Here is a 10831-nt window from a genome sequence, read left to right as displayed (position 1 = left end):
GGACGACATGGAGGTCTGGGCTGCCTGCTCGTGCAATTCCCATGAACCCTCGGGCCCCGCTCTTGCTCAGCCCTGTATGTACCAGTTCCATCTTAGCATGGATTATTGCTGTACCTGCTCCAAGTTATGACTGGATGGTTCTGATAGAACCCCAGCTCAAGACTAACAGTTGTAACCACATGATGATTTTGCCCCATGGTCAGGTAATTCATCTCTCATACATCATCATCTCATACAACAAACTATCTTCAATTTTCCTAAAGCATATAATTCTCCACTGAAGATGGCATGGCCTTATTCTAAAACCCCCAGGGCCTCGGTTGTGATGCCCTATTGGCAGTTGCCATAAACTCCAGCTTTCCTACCACTGATGTCTCTAGAACCTTTGAACCTGCCTGGTTACATGACTGCAGAGCCCTTTTCTGCTCATAGCTGGCAGCCTTTCATGCCACTAGGTGGAAGCAGTATTCCCAGCTGGAATATACTGCCTCCAAGATCTGAAGAGGCCTACTAGGCATTATGCTTCCTTTTTCATGTTTAGGAAGTTCAGGGTGCAATAATTTGTCCTTTACTTTGGATGGCATGTCCTGCAATGCCCCTGACCAATGGAACTCTAAAAATATTACTGATGTGACAAGGTCCCTGAATCTTCTTACGGTATCTCTCTCATCCTCTAGGGAGGGTGTCTTATCAAAGTTTCCAATATGTTAGTGACTTCTTGCTCATATCGTCCAATAAATATGTTACCATTGATATAATGTATTAATGTGATATTCTCTGTGGCATCCTCTTCAACTAACTGGATGACAAAGGACAAGAAAGTTTAAATAGTCCTGAGGTAAAACTACAAAGGTATACTGTCATCTTTTCCCTGTGAATACACACTGTTTCTGATCTTTTATTTTCCTAACAGGGATGGAAATTATGCATCTACCCAATCAATGTCTGCCGACCAGGTACTTGGGAGTATGTTCATGTGCAATGGAAAAGACACCACATCTGGCATTTCAACTGCAGTTGAGCCTATGACTTAGCGCAGTTTGTGGCAGTCTGCTGTCATTCTTTACAACTCAGATGATGGGAATCAACCATCTTTTAGATATTTAACAGGCTCACTGATTTCCTCCACCACCACCCCAGGTTAAGATAGTGTTTTCGATTTATTATTTGGCTGACGGACAGAGGCAGTTTCAGAGACTACCACTTACTTGGTGTTTTCTTTCTCTTTTCCTTTTCTTCTCTTCTCTCTTCCTTCTTTCTTTCTTTCTTTTTTTGTCTCTCCCACTATAATGATTCTTGTCCTGTAGGTCAGGAACACACATGACGGATTTTATGAAGTACTAAGTATTCGCTCTAATAAAATATTCAGAGGCTAAACAAATGACACTGTTGACCCACTGTGAGCCAAACCTTGGCCAGGACTCCATTTATTACCTGGCTGCCATATGCACCCATTATACGAGGTGCTTTGGATCCTAGGTATCACTGTGAATTCAGACCATGCATTCAACAAATATTGGGTTTTTCTTACCTTTTTCGCCAGTGCAATTACTCAAATACCTGGAGGTAAGTCCCTTTGGGGAAGGACTAGGGGAATAATTACCACATGTATTTGACATGTGTTGCAGTGTCCTTCTCCTAGGGACATAACTTTCCCTCAGTCAATGGTTTCTGGGTTGAAAAACTGACTCAAGTTTGGAAACAGAACAAGAGAGCGTGACTTTATCGGAGCAACTCCTCTCAGCCTCCTGAGGTGGATTTATTTTGATGATACATATTGAGTAAATTCCTTTGTTATCGTCCATCCATTTCACTCCTAAAGGAACTGTGTTCTATTAACCAACTCCACAACTCTCTGAGGATCACGCCTCCTCTGGCTGCCTCTTTAACCTTGCCAATTATTATTATGGTTATGTGCACATGGCATCTGTATATGTGATGGGTTTCATTCAAATATATATAATTATATAGAGATATATAGAACAGGCAAGATGTGGCCAGAAGCACACAACTGCAACAACAGTCAAAGGAGATTAATATGATATACCACATAACAAAATGAAGGTTAAAAATTGTATGATCATCTCAACAGACGGAGAAAAAGCACTTGACAAAATCTGAAATCCATTCATGATAAAAACTGTCAAACTAGGCACAGAGAGAATGTTTCTCAACATAAGAAAGGTCATATATGATAAGCCCACAGCTAACATCATACTCAGTGGTAAGAAAGTTTTTCCTCTAAGATCAGGAGCAAAACAAACATGCCCACTCTTGCCACTTTTATTAAACATAGTACTAGAAGTACTAGCCAGAGCAATTAGGCAACAAAAAGACATAATAAGGATCCAAATCAGAAAGGAAGAAGTAAAACTGTCTCTGTTTGCAGATGATGTGATATTATATATAGAAAACCCTAAAAACTCACCCCCAAAACTGTTAGAACTAATAAATGAATTCAGCAAAGTTGAAACATGTCTTTGAGAGCTCCAAGCAAAGTCCTGAGCTAGTCTACTTAGCTGAGGGTTCTAAAGAATGCATCAAGAGTTCTGTAAAAAAGTCTTCCCCGTCTCTAGTCTATCAGGGACATTGTAATAACCAAGGAACTACAGGAATTGCTCCAAGTCCTTCCAAGTTAGGGAAACCCCAGCCATCTTCCACCATGGGGGCTGTAGAGTAGACAGCAGTGCCTCAAATAGGTCACCCTGTGTGTCTTATCAAAAAGATCCTGGCTTAACAACTAGCACTTCAGGGGTTCTTTCCAAGTTCTATCTCCATTCGACTCTGAACCCACTAGCTATATCTGGCCGGGTAGATAGTAACAAAGGAGTAAGATAATGATTCTGGGAGATGTAACCCAACGAACAGAGAATGTTTCTGTTACGGTGGAGAGATATCTCACTGGCCTTTACCAGGGCCTAGTACAAATATTCTATGCCGATTCCCAGCAAACAACTTTCTGATTCAAAATTTAGCATCTCAGCCATCTTAATACCAAAAAAGTAGGACCTAGGAGACTCTTAGCACCATGAGAAAGGAACAAAGTTCACTCTAAATGAACAAAGTAGCATTTTTGTTTAAATACTAGTCTCAAGTAATACTAGTACTTAGTACTTATACAGAGCTTCCTATGTACCAGGCACTATTGTCAGAACTTCGTATCTATTAACTTCTTTTATCCTCATAACAATCCTGTGATGAAATAGGTTCTGTCATTATTGTTCTCATTTTCCAAATGAAGATACTAAGGCATAAAAATGTTTGGTAACATATCCAAGGTCACATCCGCTGGTGAGAAGTGGCAGAGCTGCGATTTAAACCCAGACAGTCTGGCACAAGAATTTGTTTTCTTAGACATTCTGCTATTCAGTGTGGAATCTACCCCTGGGAGACCTGCCAAGTTAAGGCCCAAGCCTAGGACGTGAAGTTCTAACCCATATGCTAATCCAAACAAGCCTAGCCAGCACTCCAGCCCTTGATAATAACGCAATCAGATGATTCCTCATTGCCTAAGCCAGATCTTTGTTTGAACATGGAAATACAGAATGTGTGGCAGATGAAGAATAAATCAAGGCTTATAGAAAAGTTCTCACTGATGCTCAAATCATTTCAGAGTTCAATGTCTGCATATGCTGGCAATAGTCTCCACTCTTCACCATGCAAACTCCTCCCTACCTTTCAAATCCAGAACAAGTATCCTGTTCTCTGGAAGGCCTTCCTCATTCCCAACTCCAAAGGCAACCCTTCCTCTGCACCCTTTCTTTACTGTAGCATTTAGCACTTTATATTCTATCTACTGCTATTCTCATCGTTCCAGATGGCAAACTTTTTGAAAACAGAGCTCTTTGGAAAGCCTCTGTTCCCTCATTGGAATACTGAGAGTAATAAAATTACCTCTTTTGTGAGGATTAACTAAAATAATCTCTGTAAACTTACTTGATATTTAATTAGCACTCAGTGAAGGACAGCCACTCTGAAAGTATAGTTTTGTAACCTTGGGTAGTTGGTACAGTGTTGACATACAATATACAGTTAGTAAATGTTTGTTAAACAAGTACAAAATAATATTCCAAAATATCACTGAGGAAAAAACAAAAACAAAAAAATCACTGAGGATGTACTTCAAACGTCTTAGTTAAAGGTCTTTAACATAATGCTAGCCCTGATTCGTCAGTTTTGCCTATTGAAATTTCACAACTCAAGTTGTCACATACCTTGTTGGTGTCATTTCATTTTTCCTGTTACAGTTGAAGGGATGCTGTGACCAAGACTGTTTAAAATTAAAACAGAATTTGCAAGTATATTCAGATAAGGAAAAGATACCCTTGCTTTTAAATTATTTCATTGGTACATTTAGTCACCTTACATTTTATTTTTATTTTTATTTTTTATTTTTTTTATTTTTATTTTTTTAAAAGACACATTTATTCAGTGTCATGATCAGATTATTACATTTAGCAATCAACAGCATGGGTGCAAAAAAAAAAAATCTACATTAAAACCCTTTGTTGGAATGCTTTACACTTTCCACAGAACAGAAACTAAAACAACCTGTTATACAATTAGTCACAAATACAGTCCTCAAGGTTTTTTTGCCCATACACATGAGTATTGTCTAAAACATGTCTTCTTTGTAGCAGCTAGGCCCTGCCACCACTGTGCTTGGCTGAGTTCACAAATCTGTTGTGACCTGTAGCTTCCCTGTCACTTCTCTGGCTCTCCTCTCCTGCTAAGCTTTGTTTCCTGGCAGTAATCAAAACCTTCTGCCACTGCCATAGCTACTGCTGCTGCTGGAACCACCATAGCCACCTTGGTTTTGGGGTTTGGCAAAGTATTGGCCTCCACCACCATAGGGGCCAGAACTTCTGCCTCCAAAGTTTCCTCCTTTCATGGGTCCAAAATTTGAAGAGTGATTGTTGTAACTGCCAAAATCACTGTAGCTTCCACCACCTCCAAAATTGCTTCCATCATTACCAAATCCAATAGAGCCATCCCCACTGCCACCATAGCCACCACCACCGCGGCTGCCACCAAAGCCACCTCAACCACTGAAGTTTCCTCCACGACCAAAGTTGTCATTCCCACCAAAACCACCTCCACGACCACCACCAAAGTTTCCAGAACCACTTCGACCTCTTTGGCTGGATGAGGCACTAGCCATCTCTTGCTTAGATAGGGCTTTCCTTACTTCACAGTTGCGGCCATTCACAGTGTGGTATTTCTTTTTTTGTGTGCGTGGTACGCGGGCCTCTCACTGTCGTGGCCTCTCCCGCTGCGGAGCACAGGCTCCGGACGCGCAGGCTCAGCGGCCATGGCTCACGGGCCCAGCCGCTCCGCGGCATGTGGGATCCTCCCGGACCGGGGCACGAACCCGTGTCCCCTGCATCGGCAGGCGGACTCTCAACCACTGCGCCACTAGGGAAGCCCACAGTGTGGTATTTCTGAAGGACAATCTTGTCTACAGAGTCATGGTCATCAAAGGTTGCCAAAGCAAAGCCTCTCTTTTTGCCACTGCCTCGATCAGTCATGATTTCAATCACTTCAATTTTCCCATACTGTTCAAAATAATCTCTTAGATGATGTTCTTCAGTGTCTCCTTTAATGCCACCAACAAAAATCTTTTTCACAGTTAAGTGGGCACCAGGTCTTTGAGAATCTTCTCTTGAGACGGCCCTCTCTGGTTCCACAACTCTTCCATCCACCTCGCGTGGCCTTGCCTTCATGGCCGCATCCACCTCCTCCACAGTGGCATATGAGACAAACCCGAAGCCTCTGGAGTGTTTGGTGTTTGGATCCCTCATTACCACACAATCTGTGAGCGTTCCCCACTGCTCAAAATGGCTCCTCATACTCTCATCGGTTGTTTCAAAGCTCAAACCTCCGATGAAGAGCTTCCGCAGCTGTTCGGGCTCTTTGGGTGACTCTGACTTCGACATGACGGCAGTGGAGCGGGGAGGGGGCAAGACGCCAACGATGCTTACTCGGCGGCGTCCACGAGCAGAAAGGAGTTAACTACCGAACAAACGTACCTCCAGAAGCCTTTTTGCCCATCAAACTCCAGCTGAAACCCCAACTCCTAGTGAAGCCTTCCTTAATTCCTAGTCTGAATTACTTACTTCTCCACTGATGTCACAACTTGCTGCCCTTACTTAAATTTAGCATTTAAACCATCCTTTTTTACAATGCGGTTAGTTACATACACATCCTATTCCTCTACTAGACTCTAAGCTCCTGGAAGACAGAACTAGTCTTGACAGCAGGCTTTTTCCTTTGCCCTATTCAACATTCTTGCATATGGTAAGCATTCAAATATTTGATCAAAGAATTAACAATTCTTATTATTGCTATTTCAGCTTCCTCCAAATCATTGAAATTAAAGACCAGAAGTCTAGTTCTGATTCAAATTATTTCTCAAATTTAAATTCAAAAATTTTTAACTTCTATAGCCTCTGCCAAATGGCTAATGATTTTTAAAAACCTGTTTATGATATTTTTAAAGAAAAATATTGCTAACAAAACATGCATTTCACCTACCTTAAGATGTTCCTTCAGGTTGTCATGAACTGCAGCAGGAAAATAAACTACCTCCTGTACTTCATCACAGGTCTATCTGAATTTTTTCCAAAAATAATCCTGTTATTAACCGTTGCTGGAGGTAGTGCCACAAAAGTGTCACAGGAACAAGGTTCCATTTTTTTTTAAACTGGCCTCCGAGGGGCCCAAAGTGAAAGTAGGAAGGGGCGAAGAGGGAGTGGCAGAGGCCATCTTACATTTTAAAATAAAGGCAATAAATTAAAAATATTCCTTTCTCATTTCTCCTTTTTTTGGTTCCTTTCCCTCCTTCATGGTTTAATTTTAAATAAAAAACAATGGCTGCCTTCAAAAGTTATTTTATAAACAGACCAAGTTTTGTTATAATTACTAACACAAGAAAAATTTCAGTGTATCCAAAAAAATTTCTAAGCTCCTTGACATAGCCCACTTTACTGGGTTACCATGAATACAATAAAAATGCCAGACTAATAAAAGAATTTGGAAAATTCCTTGGAGAAACTAGATATTATCTACTGGATAAAAATCATTTCTGACCCCTAAGTAAGTCTTGGTCTGTATTTTGTTTACTTTCTTGACTATCTCCTAAGTATCTCTAAACTCTCCATCTTACTAATTATACAAATATATAAAAATTATTTATAGTATAAGGTATTTTACTTTACTATAGTATAGTATAAGGTTATTTTACTTTAATTCCTTTGAAGGGAATAAAATAGCTATCTTATATCATTTTATAAAGCATCTGTTTCCTCATGCAGGGAATTTCATGTAGTTATAATTAAAGTTTATTTTACTCTAATAATTTTTACCCTTTATATATTTAGGAAACCTGAACCTTATTGCAGAAGAAGTCAGTATTGAACTTGACGTAATTATTTGCACAATCTATAGACATCCATTCCACAAATTGTTATCAAAAGCCCTGTGCTGTATAAGCATTATGCTAGGTGCTCAGGATACAGGAATACAAATGAACAAAACACAAGTCAGTAGTGATAAGTATTACAAAGAAAAAGAAAGCAGATTAAGGGGAATAGAGAGTGAAGGAGATGAGGTGTTATACAGATGAGGTAAGTATCTCGAAGGAAACAAGAGAATGAGTCACAGGACACTGAGAAAGGGACCTCCAGGCAGACAGGTTAGCAAGTGCAAAGGTCCCGAGACAGAAATGTATTCTGCTTATTCTAAGCAAAGAGATCGGTGTGGTTGGAGTGGTGTGAGCTAAGGAGAGGAAAAGCACCTCTCTGGTGGTCCAGTGGTTAGGACTCTGCGCTTCCACTGCCGAGGGCCCAGGTTCAATCCCTGGTTGGGGAACTAAAATCCCACAAGCCACGTGGCCAAAAAAAAAAGGGGGAGAGAAAGAAACGTAGAAGATGAGGTCAGAGAGAAAACATGGCCACAGATCCAATGGAAAGATGATGTGAGCCACATACAAAGACCTTCTAGCATCCATATTTTTAAAAATACAAAAAAACAATTTTTTTTGCCACGCCACTCAGCTTGTGGGATCTTCCTCGACCAGGGATTGAATCCAGGGCCACAGCAGTGAAAGCACCAAGTCCAAACCACTAGACCACCAGGGAAGTCCAAAATGAAATTAATTTTAATACTGTATTTTATTTGAAGTACCATATCCAAAATATGATTTCAATACATAATCAATATAACAAAATATTAATGAGGTATTTTATGTTTTTTCTTTCTTAAGAAGTCTTTAAAATCCAGTGTGTATTTTATACTCACAGCACATCTACATTCAGACTAGCACATTTCAAGTGCTCAGTAACCACATGTGGCTACCATATTGGTGCAGTTATAAACAACTGTAAAGCCTTTGAAGAGTTTGGATTTTGTTTTATGTATGAAATATATACGAAAATAAAAGAACAATATAATGAATTTAAAGTTGCCATCACTCAGTTTCAATGATTAGCAATACATGGCCATCTATACCTCTATCCATCTTCCCCAAACCTAGATTATTTTGAAGGACTGTACTGGAGAGTTTTGAACAAAGGAATGACTTTTAACAACTCACTCTGACTGCCAAGTCGAGAATACCTTGTAAAGAAGCATGGATGGAAACAGGAAGACCTGTTATGAGGCCATTACAATAATCCACGTGAATTTACAGCAGCTTAGTTGGGGGTGATGGCAGTGGAGTTGGTGAGAAATGGAGGATTGATTGGATTCTTAATAGATTTCAAAGGTAGAAGCTGACAGGATATATTGGTGAATTGGGTACAGGATATGAAAGAAAAGAATCAGAGATGACTTCAAGGTATTAGGCCTGAGCAATGTGATAGAGTTGCCATTTACTGAAACAGGGGAGACTGCCAGAGGAACAGCTGGATGGACATTGAGGGTGCATTTTTGGATATGCTAAGTTTAGACATCCTATTAGACATTCAAGTGCCAATAGTGAATAAAAAGTTGTATATCTAGATCTGCAATTCAAGGAAGAAGTCCAGGCAGAGATATAAATTTGTGAGCGATCAGAAAATAGATGGGGGCTTCCCTGGTGGCGCAGTTGTTGAGAGTCTGCCTGCCGATGCAGGGGACACGGGTTCCTGCCCCGGTCCGGGAAGATCCCACATGCTGTGGAGCCACTGGGCCCATGAGCCATGGCCGCTGAGCCTGTGTGTCTGGAGCCTGTGCTCCACAATGGGAGAGGCCACAGCAGTGAGAGGCCCAAGTAACGAAAAAAAAAGAAGTGGTATTTAAAACCATGGGACAAGATGCATTCACTAGGAAATGAATATAAATGGAGGAGAGGTCCTGGTACACTCCAAAGTTAAGAGCAGGAAGAGGAGGAGGAACCAGGAAAGGAGACTTAATCAAAGCCCCAAGTGAGACAGAAAAAAAATAAAAATAAAATGCAAGAAAAAGTAGTGTCCCAGAAGAAAAGTAAAGGAAGTATTTCAGTGTAGCAATATATATTATTATATACAAATATAGTAATATTCAATAGCACAGGGAATGATACTCAATATCCTGTAATAACCTATAATGGAAAAGAATCTTAAAAAGAATATATATATGTACATATATGTATAACTGAATCACTTTGCTGTACACCTGAAACTAACACAACAGTGTAAATCCAACTATATTTCAATAAAAAAATTTTAAAAGAACTGTTTCAAGAAGGAGGTAGTAAACAAAACATAAAACTAAATTTAAGAAAATAAAAACCAATGCCTAGAAGTTGAAAACAAACTGAAACAAATGAACCAAATGGTATATCAGTTTGGTAACAAAATCACACAGAGAAAAGAATTATTCCAATTGATCTTAGAACAAAATATTTTGACTATACAGTTTTTAGTGCAATACATTCCTAGGACAAAAATATTAAAACAGCAAACAAATCTTAAAATACCTAATGTCACGTAGTATTCTTATTGTTAATAGTAACAATTGTATTATTAACATGTATATATTTTAACATAATACAACTAAGAAACTATGTTAAAGCTGCTACGGACTAATGTTCAGCATCAAAGTGTCAGTTAAAAAACCTTGTAATTTTTTTTTTTTTTTTTTTTTTTTGTGGTACGCGGGCCTCTCACTGTTGTGGCCTCTCCCGTTGAGGAGCACAGGCTCTGGACGCACAGGCTCAGCGGCCATGGCTCATGGGCCCAGCCGCTCCATGGCATGTGGGATCTTCCCGGACCGGGGCACGAACCCGTGTCCCCTGCATCGGCAGGCGGATTCTCAACCACCCCTCCACCAGGGAAGCCCGAAACCTTGTAATTTTAAATTGTGGTTGTAAATATCAGTATAAACTTGTAACTTTATTTTTTTAAAGGTACTTATTTTTTAACTGTCCACTGAAAAGTCAAGAAGCAATGATAATCAAGTAGCAACAAGAATTCCATACTCTGGTCTCAAAACACCTTCACACACTAAAAGGACTCAGGGTTTTTTTCAACAGTCAATTCCAAGCAATGTACCAATTGAGCTTGGGATATCACATTATGATAGAAAGCAAGGAAGCTATCAAAAGCTAATATTTCCATATTAAATAAAAACAGAAAACATCAAAATGTTCCCCCTTGTGCCCAAAATAGAATAATGTGAGTATCAAACAACTGCAACTGATAGAAATACATTGAATGTGTAGAGCCATGAGTTCGTAGTGACATGCAAAAAAGGAAAAAGACAGAGAGAGAGATCCTTTGGACAATGATCATGGAGGTTGCTAGGTAACCAACACATTACTCTGGAATTGGATAATTTAAAGGAAATAATTAAAGATCTCTCTTGTCTTTTC

General features: G+C 39.7%; 1 long non-coding RNA gene and 1 pseudogene across 1 annotated transcript; both read right to left on the bottom strand.

The window, feature by feature from the left end:
• Window positions 1-1245: 1245 nt before the first annotated feature.
• Window positions 1246-6755, bottom strand: LOC136794862 (uncharacterized). The gene is made up of 3 exons (XR_010842265.1): window positions 6535-6755; window positions 4215-4270; window positions 1246-1301 (listed from the first exon to the last, which is right to left on the bottom strand). It is a non-coding gene; the product is annotated as an uncharacterized lncRNA (long non-coding RNA).
• LOC131762554 (heterogeneous nuclear ribonucleoprotein A1-like) lies at window positions 4653-5936 on the bottom strand (annotated as a pseudogene).
• Window positions 6756-10831: the final 4076 nt, after the last annotated feature.

This window comes from Kogia breviceps, chromosome 9 (assembly GCF_026419965.1).
Source record: "Kogia breviceps isolate mKogBre1 chromosome 9, mKogBre1 haplotype 1, whole genome shotgun sequence".
NCBI classification, from domain to species: domain Eukaryota; kingdom Metazoa; phylum Chordata; class Mammalia; order Artiodactyla; family Physeteridae; genus Kogia; species Kogia breviceps.
This window is presented reverse-complemented; position numbering and strand designations above follow the sequence as displayed.